At 39.6% G+C, this 26,454-nt stretch overlaps 1 protein-coding gene across 4 annotated transcripts in view; it reads right to left on the reverse strand.

Annotated features, from left to right (window-relative positions):
- The window catches only part of LRRC4C (leucine rich repeat containing 4C), a 587,704-nt gene that overhangs the window by 490,089 nt on the left and 71,161 nt on the right, over positions 1–26,454 (reverse strand). The window contains exon 2 of one of the 4 annotated variants that reach the window (XM_086892222.1): positions 9,802–9,963. The exons of the other annotated variants lie outside the window; for them this stretch is intronic. The gene's annotated coding sequence lies outside the window, so the exon portion shown is untranslated. The remainder of the gene's footprint in view (positions 1–9,801; positions 9,964–26,454) is intronic. 4 annotated transcript variants of the gene reach the window in all.

Here is a 26,454-nt window from a genome sequence, read left to right on the forward strand (position 1 = left end):
TTGGCATGCAGAAAAACTATAGTGAATCAAAAACCAACCAACCAACAAAAACCCAAAACAAAAAATGGCCAAAGGTCTCAGTTGTGAGATCTCTTTGTAAAACTCTTTGTTTTACTTATATTCAGACGAATTTTGTGACAACAAGCCTGCTCTTTCACACACAAAAGTAATTTCAAAAAATGGTATTTTAGTTCTTTCTAGCTTAACCCAAGCTGGGCCTGTAATAAGACATTTCACTTCACAGTGGAAACAAAGGCTTGTGAGCACTTTAGATATCAATAGCTACTGCAAAATTTGCAAAAAAAAAAGCTACTTTCGCTTCAAAACAGATACTTAAACTATTGGTATAGATATTTATAAAACCTTGTACACAACTGTATCTGCAAGACTTTAAGGGTTAGTACTGTGCTCCATGACAAATGAAGCTCGCACATTAATGTGGAAAGTCTGAAGAAAATAGTTACACTTTTGGGCTGATCAAGGAATGCGATCTATTAATTCCATCTCTCTCAACCAAGTAAACCTCTGAGTTGCTGCTCTCTAATGTACGTTCAGCAGCTTGCAGTCTAATTGTTAAGTTTGAACAATGGCGTCTCCATTACTTTTCAAGTGAGACAGTTCCAGAGCCTAACAGATCTCAGAGTTAATGCTTTGAAGAGACACTGCATGAGCACTGAGTTCTATTCCCTCAAAAATTCATATGCTGATAAAGGCTGCTAGATGACTCATTTTCCCATTTATCAATTTTCATCAGCCATTGCAGACATGTCCTTCACGTGCACAAGATTTTCCTTTCCCCTTTACACTTACACATCACCATGGGCAACAGACAGTAAAAGATAGCTTTTCTTGTGCTAAATTTTAAGCTTACAGATAAGAGATAAGAGATCATTTTGGACTTAAGGCGAGCTTGCTTTTTTCTTTCTTACTGGTCTCAGAAAAAATAGCATTTAACTACCTTTAAAGACAGCAGTCCTTTCACTTGTGGTCTTACACCTACACACAAGTTTGTTCTCTCACACTCCCTTTATAGTCACCATTTGCAAGAGCTCATACCTCAGAGCACTAGAATTTATTTTATTTTAGGTACCTCTTTCTGGGAGTAGAAGACCAAACTCTCCCAGGCCCAGAAGTGCTTGAGTGAGTAGCTCAGACAGATTCATTTCATGAAGGTGGCTAGTGTTTGGTAGTAGCAGACTGTTAACATTCATCTGCAATCACATTAAAGAAAGTACCCTGCCATATATATTGCTATGCAAATAGATAAGCTCCATATAAAATCTAAAGGGTTCAATGACCTGTTGGTCATTGTGACATTTTTTTTCCTTGTGACAACCACAAGGGGAAAAAAACCTTTTTTAATTCTAACCCTAGCGAAAAGTGCTGTAAAAAGTTAACTGCCTGATATTGTCAATGCTACCTCCTTATTCTTAGTCAGTCTTAGAGCAGGAACATGGTGTATTTTGCCTGACAACTTTTTTCTGTACCTACTTGACCTGAATGATACAGAAATAAGGTTTTCCTGCACCGCAGTCAATATAAAGACTCATATTCCGTTTCTACCTTGATCCCCTGTGATTGGAAAGATGTGTGTTAATGTCTTCACAAACAATTGGATGGGTGAAGGTGTGGGTGTTAATATCTTTGAAAAGGGTCCTGGTGTCTCTCCTAACTTTGGGCAGCAGGTTTGTTGCAGAGCCCAGACAGCCGGGCTCCTGAAACAGACAAGGATCTGCACAAGCCTGAGTTTCTGAGCTTTGGGGTTAAATAGCAGGTTCAAGGGGGAATATGTGGAAGGCTGTTTGGGAAGGCTGTACCTTCCTAGTGCCTCAGCCAGTGGGGAAGGAAGAGAGCAACATGCGGCCGGGAGTTTAGGATAAAAGGAGGCTGCGCCCTCCGAAACCCCGAGAGCGAAAACCCCGCGGGCGTGTGCCCTGGTGGACTCTTCCTCTATTCGAATGAAGTTGCAGGACTCCTCTGTCTGCTTTTGGACATAAACCTCTGGGGTTTGTGGATCTTCCTGACACCTGCTTGCCCTGGAATCAGCTGCAATTACTGAAAGTATAATTAACAGAGCCTGAAAGGGTCCATCAAATATATTTTGGACATGTAATGAAAAGTGATGGAAGTGGGTGTGAGCTACATCCTACCTGCCATTTCGGTGAGCCTGTTCTCTCTGCCATGAGTGAGGGAGAAAATGAAAAGACAGCAAGGGGTAGGAAGAAAGAATATGTTACAGAAAAAACTTATCCCCAGATTCTGTGAAATATTAATAATGATATCTTTGAATGAACACAAAAACACCAGAAAGCATTGACTGGAGTGGTAGGGTAGGACAGAAAAACAAAAAGGGAAAATGTTGGGCAGGGGAATGGGGTGGGGAAGTAGTGTAGGGACAGATGGGACAAGCCTGAAAATTTGTGACTAAAGGTAAAACCTCTATAAAACTAAAACAAATACTGTTTTCACATGAATAGAAGGTTGAAGGATTAAGCAAGAGACAAAACACAATTAAAGGCTTCACAAGCTACAAAACAAGAGAGGAAGTAAGTATCTTAGAGAAAACTTGAAGAAATATCCTTGTTTAGAATATCTTGAAGCAATCCAACCAAAATTGACTTCCTTTGACAGCACATTACTCCATATAATAACGTTCATCAAAAACAACTCACATGCATTTGAAGACTCAGTAGGGTCCAGTGGCTGCCAGTTGCTATCACTGGCAGTTTGTTACAAGACTTTGGCTCAAAACCAAATAAATACAAGCTATTCGTAATTTAACCCAAACTGCAAATAATTTGTGTGAGACAAAGTATGTCCTAAGTTGCCCGAATTGATTCAAGAGTAAGAGAAAAGCTTCTTAAATATTACCTTGATTTAGGTCATTTGGATGGAAACAAAAGACTGTCAGGAAACATAACTCTTAGAAGCAAATGTAAACATATAGAAAAAAAATAAACATACCCTGACTTCTAACCACAAGCTGAAAATAATTTTATATGGTAAAAAACTTTTCACTAAGAAATTATAAATGAAATTAAAGTAAAACAAGGCTTAGATTGTAAAACAGAAAACTCTGCATGATAATCAAATGATTTTCAGCTTTGGAAATGCCATTCAGAGGAAACAGCATAAGTCTTAAAAGAGGACTCACTTGAAATGAAACCGGACAAAATAAGAGTACAACAGTGAATAATCTTATGCAAGTGATGGGTGTTAGGTGACCTAATGAATTAACTCTTTTCCATTGCTAGCTTCCATGATCCAACAGAGAAAAAACAAACAGCTGGTGTGGATTTTCAAAACAGCATGAATAAAGAAGAAAAACAAGGATTTTGTTGGCACTTGAAGTATTATAAAAACTCCAACAAGAAAGCATTCATTTTTATTTTCCTTTTCAAAAAGATTATGCACAAAACTATTAAGAAGGCGTTGATTTTACCATGCATAATGAAGGTTATTTGATTATAAAATTCACTCTAACGAAAGTAAAAACCTTTAAAATACTTTCTCATTGACAGTTGAGAATTTTACAGAAATGCAGCACTTTTGGATTATACATCTGTCAAGTACCTCCTTCAGGCGAAACAACTCAGAAAAATTAATTCAAAAACTTCAGAAAGCAAAAATTACACTAAAATTACTTTGATTTGCTAAGCACAGTATAACAGTTAATCCACTGAACTTTTCTAGAGCACTTGAACTCTAGAATAAAATTTATTTATCAAGCAGCTCTTCCCAGCATCAGAAAATTTTTGTCCATATTTTGAAAGCATTGCGAACTTGTAAGATAAACATACAAAGCCTAAAGGCGTGCCATTCACACCCATTCAACAGAGCATTACTTTGAGCCAGGCCACCAAAGGGTAGAGGCCAAAATGTCTGAAATACAGGGAGGTGAGATGGACCAAAAATTACAGGAACATAAAGATGAATTTGCACTAAGTGATAAAAAGGAAAGAAACGTCAGAGAAGTCCAAAGGACTAGAGTATGCCTCTAAAATTTAGAGGAACCAGACAACTCACAGCTAGATTGAAGCCAGGTTCCCCACTGCCCAAGTGATTAACCCAGAGTGTCCTCATACAGAAAGAGAACTTATTTTCTCATGTGGTGTTTCCACATAGTTATTTTCGGTAGCCTATTATAGTAAATATAATAAACTTTCACACAGCCTTTGAGAATAGGTTATTTACCCTCAGAAAAGGGCTGCAAACCATATAAATGCTCCCTAAGCATAGTCACTTTAGACATGTGAGAAAAAACCCTCACTTTTAAAAGTTTTAAAGGTTTATTAAACCTTGACAAAACACAAGAAAAGACTAAATAAGGAAGAAGGACAGCTGGCAGTTTGTGACCAGCAGCCACATGCCCACTCACAAAATGGCTGCTCTGCTTTTTATACCCTTGGTGTTGCATCAGTCAGCCTTGGCCCTTCCCAAAGTCTGTCAGTCAACTTCTTCTTTGCCATCCATTGGTGGAGACTGCTTTCTTGCAACTTGATTGGAGGCCAGGTGTTGTCATGCTATGCCCCCTAGTAACAATCCTGCCCTCCTCCCAACTGCCCCATGCAAGGGGAACAGATACACACCCTCCCTCCATATGTCCTGACTACTACGGCCATCCAGTGTCAAAAATATGGGGGGAGAAAGGGGACTATGGGGACAACAGAGGACATCCAAACAACAAATCACAATAATATAACTATACATCAATAAAACTTCTCTTAGCATATGCATAATATTCATCCCTTAATTGTGAGACCCAACCATCACATTACCCATCTATAGCAATCTCCCCTTTTCCTTTTCTATAAGTCATTTGGCTTGAGCAATTAATTCTCATTTTCAATATCCATGATCCACTCCTACTTCCCCTGAGTCAAATTTAATTTTTGGATGAGTCATAATAGCATCTGTTGATGTGGGTGAGGACAGTGGGAACAAGAGAATAAAACCTTGGGTCTTCCTTAGGCAAAATGCTTGGTGGAATTTGTGACATGCATTGGTTGGATCAGACAAAAGGCAATCACGGAGGTCCAGTATGGCTTTTTACCCCATCTACAATATCCATGAGGTCACTTCCCATAGCAGGAGGCAAGTACAGAGGTCATCTCAGTCTTGTCCTCTAGTCCCTGTTGTATTCCTCTTGTCAGTTGTACCCATATTTGATTCTGGAGTGAAAAGACAATTGAGGAATGACAGAGGGCTGGTATCACTTCTACCCCCACCTTACCATGCCTCAGGGGTTGCTGCCTGTAGCAGGGCTATGTAGTCTTCTCAGTAGCAAGCACAGCAGCCAACCTGGTATTGCCCTCTAGTTTCTGTCTTACTTCACTTGACAATTCCCAAGTGAAACACTCCAGCACTTCTCACTGTTTGCCGTGTGCTTCCCCTCAACAGACACTCACAATCCCCATCCATTAAAATTGGACTATTACATCAGTAACCAATACAATTCAAATTTCCTACCCAAAGTGTTACTTAAAACAGTTTTCGAGATGGCTAGTGGAAGCCTGACTCTACTTTTCAGATGTCCTGATGTTTCTATGGTTATCTCTTGGTGTCTCCTTAAGAGCCAATCTTCTCTCACCCGATCAGGATGTTATAGTCCATTCTTTGGGTTCTTCCACCAGGCCTTTAAGTCTGTTGACATGAGTCCATCTCCACTCCACAGTTTGCACAGCTGATAGAGTGGTGAGCAATACCTGAAAGGGACCTCCCCACTGAGGGGTTAGAGGCTGATCTCTCCATTACTTGACCAGTACCCAGTGTCCAGGGTTACCATTATAAATTAATGCTTTAGATCCTCCCCCTTCTGTACCCACTACTTGCATGGTATCTTGACTCTTCTCGCACCTCTTTTGAAAACACAAATTATTTCAGCTCCTGTGTCCACCAACAGTTCAAATTCTTCCTCCTGGGGACCTATTTTAAGGTTATTAAGGGCTCCCGATGATACTCTGTCCCCAGGAGGTAGAGCCTCTGACACCCCTACCCTAGTCTTCCTCCTCCCCTTTTTGCTCATTCTCATAAACCTTCAGGTCCCTTTCCCTTTGGGGGCAGTTCCTCTTGAGGTCTATTATCCTTCATGTTTTGGCTTCCCCTGAGGTTGTTGTGGTCTCAATTAGGGCATACAGTGGGCATCTTCAGATCCCCAGGAGGTAGTCAACAGCCAACCACCAGCCCACCCAACAAGGCTTGCCTTCCCAATCAACCAACCTCAGGCCCTCCCAACAAGACCTACCTTCCCAAGAGCAAGAGGAAAAAAGAAAAGAAAAAAGAAAGGAAAAAGAACCTTATCTTTGACTCCTGTGGTCCCACAGCTTACTGGCAGGTATCACGGAGGAGCTGCCACTGTCCTGCATCCCGGTAGCTTCTGGCTTGCTAGTGTGGACAACTGCTGAAAGCCACCCATGTGGTGCCCTGGTCCCACAGCTTCATGCCAGTGCGTACCGCAAGGAAGGCAGCATGGTCCAGCACTCTGGTACCTCCTGGCTTGCTAGTGCAGGCAACTGCCAGAAGCCACCAACATGGTGCCTGCTGAGTTTTCTGAGACCTTTGCACAACCCAGCTATCACAACCCCAAGCCTTGGCAGCACTGTGTGAAAATTGCATTCAATGCCGCCACCTCCTCAGCTGGGTCAGTGAGCGCTGGGATTTACTGTGCCAGGTCCCCACCGGTAGCTACCTGCATAGGCTCCCACCCGGGGTTTCTGAGACCCCGCGCAGCTGGGTCACCTCTGCTGGGCGCTGCTGTGCTTGGCTCCTCCAGTCTCTGCAGCACCTAGCAGCAGTCTCTTGCTGCCCACAGCCCCTCACCGCCTCCAATTCCTGCCACATGGTGGTTCCCACTGCTGGTCTAACCTAAATCTAGCAACCCTCAACTAGACATTTCCACGTGTTCTTGAGTCCTCCTAAATCCAATAACTCTCAGCCTGAGGGTGCTGTGTGTTCTTAAGCCCCCCCTAAATCTGGTAACTCTCAACCTGATGTTCCCAGGTGTTATTGGAGTCACCCTAAATCCAGTAAACCTTAACCTGGCCTCCCCCAGGTACTCTTGAGTCCCCCTCCCACTTGCAGTTCTCTCTCAAGTCTCACACACACTCCAAACACACCCCAGGACTCCATCTCACATACACTCAAATGCTCACAATCCTTGCCTGCAGTTTTTTCAAGGGGCTTTTTCCCTTCTTCCTGTCTTCTTTTTTGTTGTTCATTCTTTTGTTGTCTCCAGGGTGTCAACCTGTAATCACCAATGATCTCAGAAGAAGTCATTTGAGCTGCCAAACTCAGCACACATGCACCCCTTATCCAAAATCTCCTAGGGCCACAGAGACAAGGTTTTATATCCTGGACCAAACCCCCATTTGTCAGAAGTTACATTCACTTTTAAAAATTCAAGAGTTTATTAAACCTTAACAAAATATAACAAAAGGACTAAATAAGGAGAAAGAGCAGCACTGGAAACATGGAACCAAGCCACCATGTGCTCACTCACAGAATGTCCACTCCACCTGGCATTGTAGAGGGCAACTCTGGCCCCTCCCACAGTCTGTCAGTAAACTTCTTCTTCACCATCCATTGGTGGAGATTGCTTCCTTGCAACTTGATTAGAGGCCAGGTGTTGCCATGCCACACCCCTTATTAACAAGCCTGCTCTCCTCCCAAATACCCAGACTACCAAGGCTGTCCAGTGACAACGGTACAAGGGGGAGGGAGGGGAAAGGGGCCTATATGGAGAACAAATCACACTAACATAACTATACATCAATAAACTTCTCTTAACATACACATAATATTTATCCCTTAATTGCGAGAGCAAATCATCATATTACCCATCTATCACATGTGCATCATTCCATAATCAGTATTTTCCATTAGGTAGGTAAAGGCAATTTAAACACAGCATCACATATGCATTAGTCACCAGCCCTACATTCAGACTCATCAGGAGCTTCTCAGCAATTTTCCCAAAGAGCATCCTTCCCAGAATCAGAAGTCTTTTCCTGAAAAATACAACCCTACTAGTAGGTCTGATCAAAACAGTAGTCCACAGATGTGGGGGGGAGAAAACCTAAAAGTATTCTGTGTTGCTTCAAACTCCTTTTATCACTGCAAGCTCCTAAGACTCCTCCTAGGCTGCACCTGAAAACTGCACCTACCCCCATCCAGCTGAGCACTGATTGCCGCAAGTACCATCAAATATCTGTGATCCCTCACAGTTGCTGGTAGTTAGGATGTACTAGAGAGCATGAAATCCAAAATCCTGGTCTCCTTGTATCTTGGCTCTGATTTTTTTTATCTGAAATGTTCGCAACTTCTGTTCTGTATGCAAAATGGGCATCGCATTAACTCCTTATAAGACAAGAACTGGAAAATAACAGTAGAATATTAATTGCCTTTAAGCTCTCAGATGGTGTAAGGATAAACCCCATGGAAAAGGCTTTTGCTTTGTAATTCTGTTCCCAGGAAGTCCCATGAAGCAGTCACAAGGTCAGGCAGAGCAAAACTGCTAGTTTAGCAGCATTTAGAATAAAAACAAGTCATGCAGTCACCGCATAGAAACATTCAAAGGTTATTTCTACAGCTCCAGCTAAACCACAAGGAAATCTGTAAAGGCCTGGGGCACACTAGAGCTACTCATCACTTGTCACTTAGTGGGGAAGCTTCTTGTGCCCTGTTTCCTCCATTATGTGGCATTAAGAGATCATCAAAACTTGTATGTGCTTCAGTTATGCATATGTTACCTGGTACTACTGAGACATTCTTAGAACTTGTATTTCTGTTCTCTTCAGAGGTCAGTGTTTGAATGATCTCACTACCAAGCTTAAGGAATTGCCCAGTGAAACCTTTGTTTCTGCTATTTGTGCACACAAACCTGCACTGGGTCCCCATCTAAGACACCTGTTGGTGTAAGGTACAGTCTACTGATAAGCTGGTGTAAGCCTTTTTTTGCCTCTAATACTTACTGATATAAAATTCTATTATTCAGCTATTTCTGTGAACCTACATATAAATGCAGTCATTTCCACACATCTGGAGCCACATAAGATTAATCCTGTGACTACGTTGGTTTGACTGTTATCCTATAAATATGAGCACCTGACTGAGCTGCTCAGAACAGGAAGCCACAGAGGGCTTAGACTTGTGGAGGTGTTGCTACATTTTAATGAGTTACTCAGTGCAGCTGAGCAGAAATATTTTAGCCCCTTGCAAATGCAAGGTAAAATACCTGAGCCCAAGTAAGCTCTACAGACAGTTATGCTAAAATAATTTATTTTTATATCCACTACGTTCTACTAAGGCACAATACAGTTGTGTATACCTGAGTCCAGTAGAGCACTGAGGGCAAGTTGTCTTTAAAAAAATGTAGTCTTAATTCAAGAATTCTCTCCTTGTGAAAAAGTTTCGTAATCAAAATGTCACTGTAGAAATCAGTGTAATATATAATAAAATCTTAGGACTGTAGGAGGGTGTTATACAGATAGCGAGGGAAGGAATGTTCTTTTATACCTCAAGGGATTTAGTTGAAGAATATTCCTGAATGCAAAAGTATTAGCATAACTTTTATTGGTCTCTAAACCAAGTAAGGACATTTATTCATTGTCACATGTTGCAAAATGAAGAGAAAATCTTTGTACAGTTGTCTAAAAGTATGATAGCAACTGGGGGGAAGGGGAGGAAGGGGAATCCCATACACCCAGTTGAAGAATTCAAGTTCAGAAAGATTGTGTTTCTCATCAACAAGAGAAATATGCTTATCATTGCACAGAAGAAAAATATTGGTTATATATGTTTCACCTCAGGCTTTTAAAACAGCCATTTCAGCAAGCTGTTGTCTCGTACATAGTGGCCTTGATTTTGCTCCTAGTGTCTCATTAGCATCTCCTTTGTCTTCATTAGATTTCAGGGTATATGTCCAAATTTACTTTTGTGATGGACAATGCAGCCCAAGTAGCAGTTCTGAAAAAGAAATGAGGAAGAGCTAAAAGGAGCCAAATCTTCAGAGTTAACATTGTCATCTGAGCTGCAACTACTACATCCACCATTCTTACTCAAAAAAAAACAAAATGAGATTTTTAACAAGATATTACTTCCCTGTCACAGCATATATCCATCCAGGAAGCTGCACCTCCCACTGCACACCTAAACACCTTTCCATGCAATGATGCAGAAAGAATGTCACTATTAGCAAGTGACTGAAACTTGATGTTTCAGCCCTACTTAGTGTTTTGCAGTTGTTTAGCTACCTTATGTAGCAGAGATTTAATCTCTTGATAAAATTTTCTGAAATTCTACTAGATGTCTGTAAAAGAAAAAAGAAAAGAAAAATCAAAACCACCTGCAAAAAAATATGTCAGTTCCTATTAAAGTCTAGAAGAGCATATTGTGCCTGAACTGGTTTAACTAATAGAAGCTGCAGCACTGCCCAGAGGAGGATATGAACTGCCCCAGGCCAGTCACAACCAATTCCAGATGGCTGCAGTGCTGGTGTAAGCAACTTACTGACCCCAAAACCTCAGCAGTGGTTGACCTGCCCTGGGGCAGAAGCAGCCCTGAGGGACCCCAGCCATGGGTCACAAGAGGAGAAGCAGATAGGAATGGTCCTGTGCTAATCCTCGACCCTGTGCTTCCCATCTCTTCTCCAAAGAAATTGGGGGGGACTGGGTGCTACACATGAATAAAACTGAGGAAAGTTTGACATAGGAAGTGGGGTGGAGCAGTGTTTGACTTGAAGCTGTGCTTCCCATCTCTTATCCAAAGGAATTGGGGGGGACTGGGTGCTACACATGAATAAAACTGAGGAAAGTTTGACATAGGAAGTGGGGTGGAGCAGTGTTTGACTTAAGCTGAACCTGGGGAGAGCAAAGGCCAAGTCTTTTCCTCAGGCTTTGGTTTGTTGTGCACATTTTCCTTCTCTCTGAATACTCAAATCAACAACTAGAAAATTTTCTAGTTGATTTTGTTTTTCTCATGAGAGAATCCATAACACTGTATGTACTTCACTATCAGTTAAACTAACCCATCTGCAGTTGTTGCTAGTCGGTGCTGCTGCACAGCTCACATGCTGCATCAACTGCATGAATTTTACAGACCATATATTCTTTGGAAAAGAAACACAGAGGCAGTTCTGTCTGAGAAAGCTCATAATTTTCATTTTTTAAACCTACATTTACTGGATTTTGACTGAATTTACTAAAATTAAGCCATCTTTGGCATTTCTGAAATTAGTGAACATCTACAATTCGATGGTTTCATTCAACCTAGTCCAGGTTTAGAAGAGGTAACTAGTTTCTCATCTCTCACTCATCATCACCATTAAATTCTATTTGAGTACCTTCATTGATTCCATATCTGGAATTGTGCATACTAAGTAAATTTTATTATACAATCAGGTTCTGCTCCCCAGTGTAACGATGAGAAAATTGCACACGAGGCAAGGAAACCATTTTAGCCGTAGACTCACTTCAGTAATAAAATTGAAAGTCTCACAGCCTTCTTGGGGCATCACTGTTTAGACCAAGCATGTTTTGGCAGACTTGTACATCTAAATACTCCAGAAAGAACCAAGATCTCCATTCAAATACACCTCTCACTATCTGGAGCTAGAAATAGGAGACAAAAAGTCAGTTTCAAAGAGATTCATTTTCAGTCTGGACTTGTGGAATGCAGTGTAGAGGGTATTTGTAATACTGAGACAGACATTTAGATAGTCATGGAAACAGATCTTTATCTTAACCGAAGGAAGTGTTTTGCTTCCCTTCCTAATCAAGAAGAGTGCATATGTGCACTGTACAGAAATTAAATTGAAATATATAAAATACATAGCTATCTGCATCTATTTTTCACCTTTCTATTAATTTGTAGTTATCTGGTCCCATATTTCCACAGTCATCTTGAAAATGTTGCCCATATCGTGTCTTGAAAAGAAACAGATGTTGGTAACTGAAAGTGGCTAAAGAGCTGAGATCTGCTGAGCTTGAATAACTTCACTAAGTTTCAGAGTACTTTGAAGGGCATTTAAAAATTTAAAAGTCTTGGACTATCTAAGGTCCAATTTCTTGCATATGTACAAAACCATCCACACTGTAACTTCACCCTGTTGCAGTACTATCAACAGCACAGCACCTGTTTGCAGAAACAAAGGCCTACCTTATCAAAGGTTTTCAGGCATGTACCTTCTAATTAGTTGTCTAACTTTCAATGAAATTAATAGGATATAAACACCTAAAGAATACAAGGTACTTTACCTGCAGCCCACTCCCTAAAGAATCTAAGTACAAAGAACAGTCATTATAATTACCAGTCAAATGATGAATGCCCAGGTAAGAAACACAGGGTAAATTAATTCATTTAAGTACACTTTATGTGAGTGAAGAAAATGCACATATGTTGCAGTAAAGTGTGGCCACAGCTATAAAAACTTTACTCATTAACCTGTGATTAAAGGCAACCTGATTTAACACAGTAATAGCAAACAGATTCTAGGCTCTTCTATATCTGCTAGCCACCTTGCCCCTATCTGCACTCACTAGGGGCACAGTATTAGGAGGATCCTTTGGCCTGAACAAGCACAGCTAATCTTGGGTTCTGTGTTTTCTTTCAGTATTTGACACTCCAATCTACATGGACATTCCTATCCACTTCAGAGTCTATACCTAAGGTCCAAAGGAGAGTTCGCTTAATGCAGATTTCAGCAGTTACAGGTACTTAGGGCATGAGCTTTCCAGAGGAAGTTGACTGGAAGACTCTAAGGTACATTGCCATGTTTATTATTACTATTATTACAGCTAAAACTGAACTGTTGTGGTTAACTTTGATTAAGTTCCAAGGCATCTTAAAAAAAGATCACAGCACTCAGCCTTACACTGCATTTTTTTGCCAATGTTTTTCATGAATCTCTGTAACACCTGCCTTTGCAGACACCAAATTGTATTTTTGCCTCTATATTTCTCCCCTGTCGAAAGCTTCTCATTTTAAACGGCAAGCTCTCTACAAAGCAGCAGGCTCAAGCTTGGCAAATTGTCATCCTTCAGGTTATCCTCCACTCTCTGACACTAAGTTCTTACCTTCATCAGAGAGCTTTCAATTCCCTCCTTACTTAGAGGAGATAAAAGCCCTTATAGTCCTCCCAACAACAGGTTTTCATCTTCTTTATGTGCACAATAGATTTCAGCTTCCTTCCCCCCAGCCCTGCCAATTTCCCTAATTATCTGTCAGTGGTGCCAAGAGCTCCCACATCTATCATTCCACAGTATCACTCCACAGTCACTGCCACAGCTCAGCATCACTGCATCAGCTATCTGCGCTCCAGTTTTGTAGCACTGACATGGGGAACCGCCTCTCACAGCCAAGTGTATCACTAAATAACCCTCTTTCTTCTCTTTCTAAGTATCTCCTGCCTGTCACTTCCAGCTGTCCTCCTCTGCTGTCATAGTCCTGCTACTACAGAACTGATTTCTACACTCCTCATACTGTTGGTATGAAACATCATTCACACAGTTTAACATATCTTGATAACGTCAAGACACGTTTTTCCATTCTTTCTTCAGTGTTGCTTTCTACTTGCTGAATGAATTCTGTTGCGTCCCTTAATCAGTATGATTTTAAAAATTCACCGTACCTTTATGAAAGCTACAGGTGAATTTGAAACACCCTAGCCTTTTAATTTGATGCATTATTCAGACAAATATTTACCTGTATCCCTTTAGTGTACACACTGTGAATGATTAAGGGAGGAGGTGTAAAGAGTCCCTGCAAATCCCTGGAATAACTCTTGTACATAAAGTTACTCATGGATGTAATGATTTGTAGAAAGAAGACCATATTTTATAGATTAGGACTGTTCCCTAGAATGCCTGGACCTGTTTTGAACCACAGGATACTAAATTATGTCAATATGGTGTTGTTTTTTAAAGAGTTGAAAAGAGAAGAAAATTACTGTAAATCAAATAAAATGTTTCTGAAGGCCATTATTTGACCACTGAATCAGATAATTTTGCCCGGATGTTGAGTAGAAAGCCTTCTTTTTCAGGCTATCCCTAATGTTTCACAGCTATTTCCAAGTAAATTGTTGTAAATAACCAAATATTTTTTTCCCCAAGACAATCAGTGATTTTTATTCTTCAAGATGGTCAATAAAAAATTACGAGTTAGGTTTAGTGAAAGAATTGGAGTCTTTGCTATTTCTCTTACATTCTTCTGCAAACAGAATCGAACAGGTTAACTCTGTTCTATCCTGCTGCATTTAGTACTCTCAGTACTCTTCTAAGAATAGAAGTGATTACTGATTTCTGTATAGTGCCTCAAGGCCTTAAAATGAATGTGATTTATGACTGGCAATGTATCTGAGGTACATGACATAAGACTGAAAATATTTTTCAGTTCTATTCACAGTATTATTATATCAGAGTGGATAACTTAAATATCTTTTCTACTTTTGACTTTTCCCAGTCACATTTTACTTCACTGGGCTGCTAATAGAGTTAATTCTTTAAGTCTTGATCCAAAGCCCAGGGAATTCTGTGGAAAGACTCAGTTAAAAGTGCTTTGCAGTCCTTTAGTTGACAAATTATATTTAAACAATAATGTTTTAATTTATTTGTTTTTCTTTACTTTGTTGTTGAAATTTCATGCTATATATCAAAGAATGAAGTCACATAACAATGGATTTTTTTTTATTTTTTAATAGCAAGCACAAGACTAGAATGTTTTTCTTTCTCTATACATGTCAGCATTAAATCTCAGAGGGAATATAACAATTATATTAACAAAGGACAGATTCTGGCTTCTTACACAACAGATGTCTTGATAGTTTGACAGTTTTCTGCTGTCCATGGATCATTCTAATATTTGCTTAAATATTAAGTAAATATGTAGCTAGCTCAGAATAATTTTTATTATATCAGAATCAGAAAGCTGAGAAAATATTTAGGCAAAAGAATTCTGTATTGTATGCTAAGAAGTAGTGTGAGATCAGTAACTCCCAAAATTGCTTGGGACTTTCATAATGCAGCATTTGCAATGGGGAGACTGGCACATGGATCAGTGTAACTAGGAATAATTTATATGTATCAGTTTTTAAAATAATATCATCAAACATAGCCTAGTGTCAGAGTTAGGGTTAGGGGAAAGAGGCCAGGTTGCAGCCTGCACATGCATTTGGGTGTTTCTTGCAGTAGAAATAGCTGCACAGCTTCATAGCCATGCCCATCTGCATTAGGATTAGGACAGTGCTCCCTTCTGGGTGCTGTCCAGATGGGTCTCAGCAGACTTGAGAGCAGGGCCTGTGCAAATCCCAGGAAGTTGAACAGGGCCACGTGCAAGGTCCTGCATGTGGGTCAGGGCAATTCCAAACACAGATATATGAAAGAAGCCCTGAGAAAAAAGACTGATTTGGGGGGTAGTGGTTGATGTGGTCCTCTGCTGAAGTGTGCCCAAAGGAGGCCACAAAGGTGATCTGAGGGCGATAGCACCGCTGTTGTTAAGACAGGACAGGCTGAGAGAGCTGGGGTTTTTCAGCCTGGGTACAAGCAAGCTCCAGAGAGACTGTAGAATGTCTTCCAGTACCTAAAGGGGACATAAAGGGAGCGGGAGAGGGACTTTTCACAAGGGCAAGTAGTGATAGGACAGAGGGCAATGGCTTTAAGCTGAAGGAGGGTAGACTTAGATTAGATACTAGGAAGAAATCCTTCACTGTGAGGATGGTGAGGCACTGGAACAGGTTGCCCAGAGAAGGTGTGGTGGATACCCCATTCCTGGAAGTGTGGAAGGCCAGGTTGGATGGAACTTTGAGCAACCTAGTCTAGTGGAAAGTTCCCTACCCGTGGCAACTGTGCTGGAACAGGTGATTAAGATCCCTTCCAACCCAAACCATTCTATGACTCTGTGATTCTGTGATTCCTTGCTGTCATACAGCTTTCCAACTGACTTCAGATTTTTCCTTCTGGCTGTGAAATTTCTGCAGTTGAGAAATAATCTTTCTTTTTTATTTCTAGAGAAACTGCTACTTTTGGTTTTATAAACACCAAAGTCCCATATATTCTCTGTGGTGAATATTTCTTCTGAAAGCAGAAGCTTTTGACATAACAGCTGCACTAAAAAAAAAAAGTAACTACATGAATTCTATTGCACAGTAAGAAAAATATCATTCCTGCTTGATAGACAAAACTGTAAAAATTCAGATTTTGTAGTCTTTTACCTTTGGAGAAAACACTGGTTTAGCATTGTATATTTCATTGCTGCAGTCTGTTTATTTGCAGAGGTCACGAGCCTGATCATAGAAAGAAACAAACAACAGATAATATATTTGCTCCCTTTTTCAAAGCAGGAGCTTTCAGAAGTTCTTTACCACTTGACCTTTACTGGGCCAGATTACCATCCTTCTGTTACTCTGTCCATGGTTCTTTGCTGTGTTTTCTGTTTGCTTCACTCTATGACTGTTAGAGCATTACCAAAGGTCATCAAAAGTCTCCTTTTATGTGCAGTTTATTATACAGAAAAGAAGAACAGATATTCCTGATATAAACTTTTTTTAAATGTCTATGTGTAGATGCCAAAAAACCCTTGGATTTTCAGTTTTCAAGAGCACTAAATTTGTGTTCAACTCAATTTCTTGTTTATTAAATCTACCTAGAAGGCAGGTGCTTTTCCAGTTCTTAAAATATTCTGTCTCTTATGTAGGCTCTTGATGGGGCTAGAAACCTGAGCCCAGTCCAAAAACCTAGATGCTAAAGGCAAAATTAAATTTCCACTTTGCTTAATTCTATCTACTAGATTTTCTACTCACTATGATTTACTTGCCTGATGTAGCTTTTCCAGTTATTCAGTGTCTTCTGACTTTAGAGTACTTTTACAAAATGTTTCCTGATATATTATTCAAGCCTTAATCATTTAGGGATAGGGTTTTCTTAGCCATCTCTTAATATCACTTATTTTTTTTATTGTGCACCTATTGCTTTGTTTTCTCTGAAATTTGTCTTTTATTTGCCCTTCTAAAAAAATTGTGTTCTGCTGCCTGTTTCCTGAACTTGTGGTGTTAATATAATTTTTGCAATGTTTCTCTAGCCATATAACAAATCTTGTTTGAAGGTTTTGGTTGTTTTGGACTTTTTTAACTACTATGCCAATTTTTAAAATCAGTTTTAAATAACTATAGCTTCAGTGCTACAGAGAAAGGCATAGGCAGACAGAAACAGTTTTGGAATTTATCAGTAGTCTGAATTTTTTTCTCAAAGTGATGTTGTAAGTTTAGAACATTAAAAAGTCATTTTAGAAGTAGAAAAGGTATTAAGTTTGAATTTGGGGGGTGGGTTTGTTTTTTCATAAGTTTGTCTCTGTCACTGAGTTTCACAAGTCTACAATATGATCAGGGAATTCATGGAGCATTATTCACTGTCAAGACTCTGGATTACAGCTCTGCTCCAATTTTCGGAAAAAAAGATGACATTTCAACTTTTGTTTCACACAAGATTAAAATGTTTGCTTCTAGACACAGGGAAGATAAAGTACTTTGAAAATTCAAGAATGAGGTAGACATTATTTTCTGCAAAACCTCTACATAATAAAGAAATTTTAAATTAATTTTGAATGTAAATGTTTCTCTTGTATTACATATTTTCTATTGAGGAATATGGGTCCTATAAAGGAAGATGTATAAAACCAAGAGCTATTATTTCAGTATTGTTTTGTATAATCTCCAGCTGAACAAATGTTTCTGATGTTCAGTCTACATCCTTCTTTAAAATCTTGATTGTCACAAAGTAAGAACAGAAATTTCTCTGCTTTTTTCTGGAACATCTTTAATAATTTTCAAATTTTAATTGGGTCTTATCACACTTCTCTTATTGTATCTCTTTGTGAAAACTTATAAAAGAAAAAAGATCTTGCTGTTTTTTAAAATGGATCCATATATGCACTTCCTACTGCCAAATGCATAAATTTCTACCAGTCTTTTTAAAGTAAAGGCAAGGGATATTATCATGTACTCAAAAATGATAATGGAAACTCCTATTAAAACAATCTGAAAGTGTTCTTTCTTGCCTGTTACTATGACTGATGAAACCATAAAATGTCTAGATCATACCTGTGGCCAATTAGAGGAGAAAGCATTCTTTACTACTTTCCATAGGTCATTGGAATAACAGCACAGAAATACAGCTGCTCTGCCATTGTTACATAAGCTTTTTTTTTTTGGTGTCTCTTTTTTTCAGAGCAGCTTTATAACACTGGGCATAATGAAAAGGCACAGCTAGCACAAAACAAAATGCATGAGGCAAGGGCTCAGAAAAAGAACAAAAGGGTTTGTTTCCAGGGCTGTTGATCTGACCAGATACTTTCGTAGCGTTTGCAGTTCTGCTCATTCCCACCAGAGGGAGAACCGAAGCTGCACTGTTTCAATACATTTGCATATAGAATCTAGTGTGATGCGCTGTAAAGGGGCAAGACAGAGTTGGTTAGAATAAAAATTCAGGCCTGGGGCATGAAATTCTTGTATTTGCATTTTTCCATATAAAATTTGCCTTAGCTGAAAGGAAAATATTATAACTTTGGTCAAGTGGGCACAGAACTGAAGAGCTGGCAATATGTCTAGGAACATGAAATAAGCATTTTAAAGCTACTAGCAGAAATGAATTGCTTATGAATACTGAATAGTCATCAAGTTCTACTGAGCTATGCATCAGTACTTTATCCATGTATGTATTTTTGCCAGGCAATATGGTTCCAAATTTTTTCTTTTCCTCTTTTCCAATTAAAATTCATTTGCATCACACATATGAAATCTTCAATCTTAGACAAAAGTCTTTCTGTAACCCAACTGAATCATAACATCCATTGTGTTCATACTTTCTTCCTTTCAAATCCATTAGTCCTTCAACAGCCCTCCTTTACTTCCTTCCAGGCCCAGGATATCTGGAGATATTACTCACAAAATGTGTCGGATTAGAAGTGGCCACAGTGGGTCATCTGATCCAACCTCCCTGCCCAAACAGGGTCCTCCCTCATTGCTCATTGCACCAGACTGTGTTCAGATGGTTCCTGACTATTTCCAGTGAGGAAATACCCTCTCTGGGGAATTTGTTCCAGTGCACGATCACCCACGCAGTAAAGATTCAGATGGAATTTCCTGTGCATCAGTTCCTGCTTTTTTGCCTCTTGTCCTATTTCTTGGCATCATGAAGAGCCTGATCCATCCTCTTGATACCCTCCCTTCATATAGAGATTGATGAGGCTCCTCTCAATCGTCTCTTCTGAAGGCTGAACAGGCACAGGTCCCTCAGCCTGTCCTGAGTTCAAATCCTTTTATCATCTGCAAAGCCCTCTACTGGATCCATCTAGGAGCTTCATGTCTCTCTTCTGAGGAACTGGGAACTGGACACAGCTGAGACCTCACCAGGGCTGAGTAGAGGGGCAAGATCACCTCCCATGACCTGCTGGCAAAGCTCTTCCTATTGCAGCGCAGGATTCCCATTGTTCTTCTTGGCCATGAGGTCATTGCTGGTCATGGACAGCTTGTTGTCACCAGGACTCCCAGGTCTTTTTCCACAGAGCTGCTTCCCAGCAGCTTTCTCCCAGCCTGTACTGGTGCCTGGGGGTTATTCCTTCCCAGGTGCAGGGCCCTGCATTTTTCTTTGATGAATTTCAGAAGGTTCCTCCCTGCCCATCTCTCCAGACTGTTGGGTTCCCTCTGAGGGAACGCACAGCCCTCTGGGGTGTGGGCCACTCCTGCTGGCTTGTATTTTTAGCAATATTCATTCCAAGTGGGCTTTCATCTCCTGTGTATTTCCTGCTTATGCTTGAGTAATTGCAGGAGTGAGGTGAATCTCATCTCTGCCTATCAACTGCCAGCAGACAGGGTCCCATGGTTATAGAAACCAAGCCCCTGTTGCCAACACCAGCAATGTAGCTAGACATTTATTTGGGAAACCAGTTTTTCTCTCAACATTTATGGTAATTGGCCGTATCAAGGAGAAAATTATCTCAGCATACAGACCATTGTCCAGTGTCCCCAGAGCTCTGAAACCACGTATGATGGTTTCAAATTTACCCTTGTTTTCATCAATGCCTGTATGAAAGACCTACAGGGAGTAATAGCCAGATGTGTTGAGAAGCCTTGGCATTCTTTCTGTGACGTGTCTGAGTTGAGTCCCTGGCAGGCAACAATCTTCTCAGGACACAGGTTAGGTGTGCAGGTGGGTGCCCCTGTCCCCTGCAGTGCGAAGTCATCAATGGCCATTGCTCGTTGCTTCTTCCAGGTGATCCTGTGTGACTCAGGGTCTGGTGACTCGGGCCTCTCAGCTGTTGCTCAGCTTTCCTGCCTCTAGGAACTCCCTGCCCAGCTCATATTTTCATATTTTCTTTTTGCTCAATTACAATTACATTTTGTGTTTCCTCTGTGCCATGATTTACTTCTAAATATGAAATTCTGTGGCAAAATTTCCACTGTTCATTCGCACTCCCTGAACAAGCACAAAAGGTTATTCCAAACACAATACATGATGCAACATTTGTGTTTCAGCAAGAAGTGTCTGATAAGACTGTCTTTTAGAGATCCATGAACTATGTGTGGTCACATAAGCTTTCCTAAACACATCTGGGTTAATGCATTGAATTCCTGACCTGTAACAAGATTAAAAATATCATATTCACATCAATTTGAAGACTCAAAATCAGATGACTAAACAGAAAATGTGCCATGATTTTAGTGTTTCTTAGGGATAGAGACATTCTGTATCCTCTAAACTAAGGAAAATGTTCAATTTTTGTTAACCAGGTAATACACATCTGGGTACATAAAGAAATTCAGGTCTCTGTATCTGATCTCCTGGCAAGCCTTAAATACATGCATGCACATGACACCACACAGCCTGAAAAGTCAGCCACTTTTAATGTTTTCAGCAGGGCTCACTCCAGGGACCCTGAAAGGTAAATTGGCTCCCCATTCCCTTCCAGAACTCCTGCTATTTCTCAAGCAAGTTCAAGGCCTCATACTGACAAAAGGCAATTGTCACATATGGTAACACTTATTATCTTTTCAACATCCGTATCAGTATACTCACTTTTTGCAAGGTGAAGTAAGCGTCTAAAACAGAATGAGAACAAAACATATACCCTCTTCTAAGTTAAAGAAAGATGAAAATATATGGGGCAGAAATAGTTTATTCTTGAAAATACTGATCATTTAAGCAGGCAACAGCTTTGTGTACCTCCTAGTCTCTCTAACAAAACCTCTTCAAATTTTTTTTGGAGTCTTTTCCTTCGGTTTCTAATTAGTACTTGCATCTGAGGAGTTAATCATAAGTATCTTCCCTTCTTAGCTGAGTTTTTGGGTTAAAGTCCTGTGATACTAATTTTTATCAAACTCAGAAAGTCTGATTTTATTTGTTCTCTTAAAACCTGTTCTCTTCAGGACCACACAACAGTAATCTGGCTAAATTGTCCCCATTCTAGATAAAATGTTTTTTTTGCTTAGAGCAAAACCATTTCTGGGGATAACAGATAAAATTCTCTACAATAGAGAGTCTCTACTGTCTAGACTGTGAAGAGTACCATCATTTGGACACAGAAGTCTGAAATTCTTTAGATTTTGCTCTGCAAAATTTGTCTTGGTCAGCATCAAATTTTCAGACAGCATCAAATATCTCACCTAATTTCATAAGGCTCTTTAGCATTCAACAGAGAGCTGTTCTCAGGCTTGCAAAGCAAACCAGAAATGCATTTTCACTGAAGGTTGGAAGGTACAATTGTGGCCATTCTGACTTCTCATAGCCTCTCAAAATGACAGATCAATAGTCACAGAATATACAATATACAGCAACTTCCTTCTCTGATGCAGTCACACACAGCCAAAAATACTCATAAAAATTTCTGCCTTTCAGTATTCTTAATGCTATTACATATATCTCTGAAAAGTATATGTGTACATTCCAGTGCCTCTAGGCACCTTTGGTGCAAAACAGGTGCCTTCTTTAACTTCAGGTACTTTGAATCACTCAGTAGAGCAGAGATCATAAGGAAGAAATATTTATATTTTTAAAATAATATCTAAAAAAGCAATCAAAAAGAAAAGCTGCTTGGTTTTCTAATCTTGCAAGTGGTAAGTTATCCTGTCACTGTCCTTTTTAAGTAACTCATTTTACCATTCATTTTCATGGTATGGATATAGTGGGGTAAGTCTACCATCCCACAGAATCACACTGCAAATCTCTCTAAGTTTGCATCCCTCTACACTTTCTCATATCCTTAAGTGCTAAGATATTTTATGCCAGTCTTCTCACTGAACATTTGGCATATTAAATCATCCCAACTTTTTCCTGAGTAACTTCTCTGTCATCAGGCTGGGTTACTTGAGAAAAGAGTAATCTAAGTCTTTACTTGTAAGAGTGTGGAGCAGGTCTGAATTCATAATCTATCACAGATAAATGGAAACAGGTAAGCCCCAGCACCATAGTAAAAAATATATTTCCTCCCTAAAATCTGTGTCCCTTATGAGGAATACTACATACACAGAGTTAATATGATCCCATCAACAGCTTTTGTCTCTGTCCTAGAAGCACAACACACTAGCAGCTCTGTTCACCTTCCAGAGAGTCTTAAATATTATAGTTGGGATGTATAACACCTCCCTCCTTAAGGCTGTACCTTTCCACCTCCTGCTATCTGTGGTTTCATCACAGAAATCCAAGAAGTGCCTCCCTTATTTTGTTGCTGAGATTGTGCAGCCTGGTAGCAGGAACAAAACCAAACCACATTGTATAAACACCCATACGGATGCTCACGTAGTTATTTCTTCATTTAATGAAGAAGGTCTTGTGAGAGAGGTGAAGAAGGGCACTGTGTGCTAAAAATCTCCTTGCAATGAGGCCCAAAGGCAAGCCATACAATTGGTCAAAATTTGTTATCAGGTGCACTGCTGACAATGCTACGGGCAAAATGAAAGCTATGGTATGGACACGCCTTACACACAACACTCTGTAAATTGAATTTGGAAAGAATTTTCAGACAGGCAGCTCTATTGCTCAAATTTAGCTACTTAACTTCAAACTCCCATGCCTGAGCGTACTAAATGTTAACATACTTTTGTAATACTTTGGTGCAACTAGAACTGGAGAAACACTGGCAGAATCTGACCCAGTGGATACACTGAACAGATCTCAGGGAGATAATAACCAGGCTTGGTCAATAAAGGTTTAAAAATTGAAACAGCTTTCATTTTCACTGGCATTCTCCTGTCTGTTTCCTGTTGGGAAGAGGTGATGAACTTATATGGATAAAACCTAGTTTCTTCTCTCTCAGTACTTCTGACATAAATCATGCATATAGAGTTGCACTAAAAAGTTATCATTTTTAACATAATCTTTAAAGAAACAGGGCTATTTCACAGTTTTTAGTTTCAATAAAGTTACAATTTTGAAATGGGTTTCTGTTTATTGCAGTTAAGTTACATTATTTAAACTCTACAAAAACAAACAAACAAAAAACCCAAAAAAAACCCACAAAAAAACCACCCAGTACTACACTGAATTCCAGAAATAAAGGTGTTTGTCCCATTGGATCAGTGCTCCTGGCTTTCAAGGTCAAAAATGACTTTCACCTTTTGAGACAGTACAACACCCTTCTGCATTGAGGTCAAAGGTGGCCTTAATAACCCAACATGGCTCTCTAAGAGTCCAAAGTCCACCAGTATGGAGGACAACTCATTCAACAAAAACACATAATCTCGAACATCTTTAGAGATTTTCATCTCAGTCCTCAGAAAAATATGAAAAACTGTTAACAGAAACATAATGAAATAGACTTTAACAGTCTGGAGTGTAAGCAGTCTTTTCAATGGATCAGTGGTCTCTGTCTTTCAGCACATAATCTCTGTTGTAAATGGGACCAGCTATGAATCAAGAGAAAATAGTGAAATACAGTATGCAAATATTGGTAATACCTATTTCTTGGTATAAAGCATCTAGCAAATGTACCATTTTTCTCTAGCCAAACCCTGCAAGCGAAACAAATGTCATTACGCCAGTGTTTATACAACATTTCCAAATAGTATTAGCTTAGAATTGTAATAAAACACATTATCTTTCACAATAATCTTTAAAGAAATAGGTTTTTAAATGAAAGTATTTAATAACAGAACATTAAATTTTGAAATTTGTTTTTGTCGGTGAAATTAACTATAATGTTTTCATCCTTTAAAATTAAGTGCACAAAAGAAATCTTAATTTTAGGATCACCAACTGTGATTGTGCTAACAGCAATGGAAATGATGAAATAACACACATAATTTTAATTCATTAGTCTACCTCTTGTTTTTCAATTTCCCTGCTCTTCTCTTAAGTGGGTAAAACCTTTTACAGATACTGCCATGACATTTGTTTCCTGGATAACCAGCCTTACAGTGTCCTTTTATGACACTTGTAGGTACACCAACACTGGAAAAAAAACTGCAAAGAGATTTAATAAAATATGCAGCATAACTGGCTACTGGGGAGAATTTCAAATTGTATTTCTGTTCATTTTTAGAATTGTTTATCAGGTTTGTATACATATAGAAAGACCAATTAACTTAGACACTATGAGTCCATGAGAATACCCTATGTAAATATAATGAATGAATTCTGTAAGCAAATGCCTCTGTGAAATAAATTATTCAACTGTTTTGGCAGACAGATTGTCCTTTATCTACTGCTTCAGTGGAAAGCAGAAGAAAATGCAACTGGAGTAGCCTTGTAACAGAACATATGTAAATCTTTTCTGAGCTATTCGGTGGCAATTTAAATGTCCTTAAGCATGCAGGCTGATGGTCTTGGTAATTGTTTTCCCAGTCATTTGGGAATCTTCTAATCATTCCTTAAATTTTGCATCAGTAACACCTGTACTCTTCCATCAGCTCACACTTCTGTGCTGCTTTTGGGACTGTGGGCAGAACTAGCTGCTGATGCAACTCCAAATTTCGCTGCAAAACACATGTGCGCAGACAGCTCTCGATTCAGTGGAGACGTTATCTATGTGTGAACAATGAATATTAACAAGTCTCTTCCTGCCGTGCAGATTTAGGTCAACTTGCTTTGTACTGCGAAAGAAATGTCAGTATTTTGTGTCCCTCATTTATATAACCATTGAGTAAATCTGAATGGCACTTAGGGAATACACATTTCAGTGAAAGGAGCTATAGAAATTGAGCTAATGCAGTGAATCTAAGTACAAATTAATTCATTTATCATGATACAGGTATTTGAACAGGTGAGTATTTTCCTACATCCTACTCAGCCTCCTTTCACATATTGCTATTGTTATAAGAGACAAGATAAATCCCAGAAACTTTATCAGTTAGCAAACTTTATTTTTTCCTTTTGAGTGACAAAGAGAGAATCAATTGTTCTTTGTAAAGCTGTTTTATTCAAGTGTATCAGCCAACTATGGCCCTTTTGTTATTAATAAAATTTAACTGAATTTCAATGTGTGTTTTCAATTTATACATGCAATACTATAGAAATGACCACCACTGTACACACCCATTTCCTCACAGATTAGCCACACTCATACGAGTTTCTTCAACACTGTCAGATCTGGAATATGCTTAGCTAGAATAGCCCGTGGCTCATTGGCTCCAGCAAAGTTGTCATTGGCTACAAAGAAACAAATCTAACCTTCCATTAGTGGAAGTTTTACTGGCTTTTTTTCTGTCCTGTCGGATCCATTCAAAATATTGCAGTCTGCACACTTTGGATAAGCACAAAAGTTCATCTAGCCTGGCGTCCTGCTATGGGAGATGGCCATATGTGAGTGCCTGCCTAGAGGTCACACAGTGGTGACTCTCTGATATGCTTTCCCAGCTGCAGGGGCTTGTGGCTTAGTGATTTCCTGAAGCAAAAGCGTTATCTCTGCAGTTAATAACACCCTCATGGATCTATTTTCCATTCTAATTTGTCTAATAGCTTTTTGACACTATGTAAATGTTTAAGCATCCACAGTGCCCTGTTGCAAGCAATGCTTCAGCTTAATTACGCATTGTGGGAACACAGAAAGCCTGATCTGCAAAGGGCAGACGTAGCTCCTGAGAGACTTCACAGTTAGCCTGGCCTTTGGAAAGGATTTAGGATGAATTTACTGTAATGGGCTCTTCATGATTAGAAATGCCATCTTGTACAGTATCTCGGGCTAGATATCTGCAAACTTTCTGAAATGAGAGCTGTGGAGCATAAATATGCTCCCAAATTGGATTTAGGTGCTTCCTTAATGGACAGTCTAGGTGAAGGGAAGAATCACCAACAGCAAGGGGTGCCTAGGGCAGAACAGAGGGCAAAGTATGGGAAACAGAACCTGAGCTGGCAGTGTTATGTGAGAAAACAGAAACTGAACTTGGCTTCAGATTGTGGACTAGTATTAACTGTCCGTGAGGTGGGGTAAAAGCTACCACCATGCAAACTGTAATGGGAGCAAACCTCGTATTTGTTG

Source organism: Cyanistes caeruleus, chromosome 6 (assembly GCF_971803275.1).
Source record: "Cyanistes caeruleus chromosome 6, bCyaCae1.hap1.1, whole genome shotgun sequence".
Taxonomy (NCBI): Eukaryota; Metazoa; Chordata; class Aves; order Passeriformes; family Paridae; genus Cyanistes; species Cyanistes caeruleus.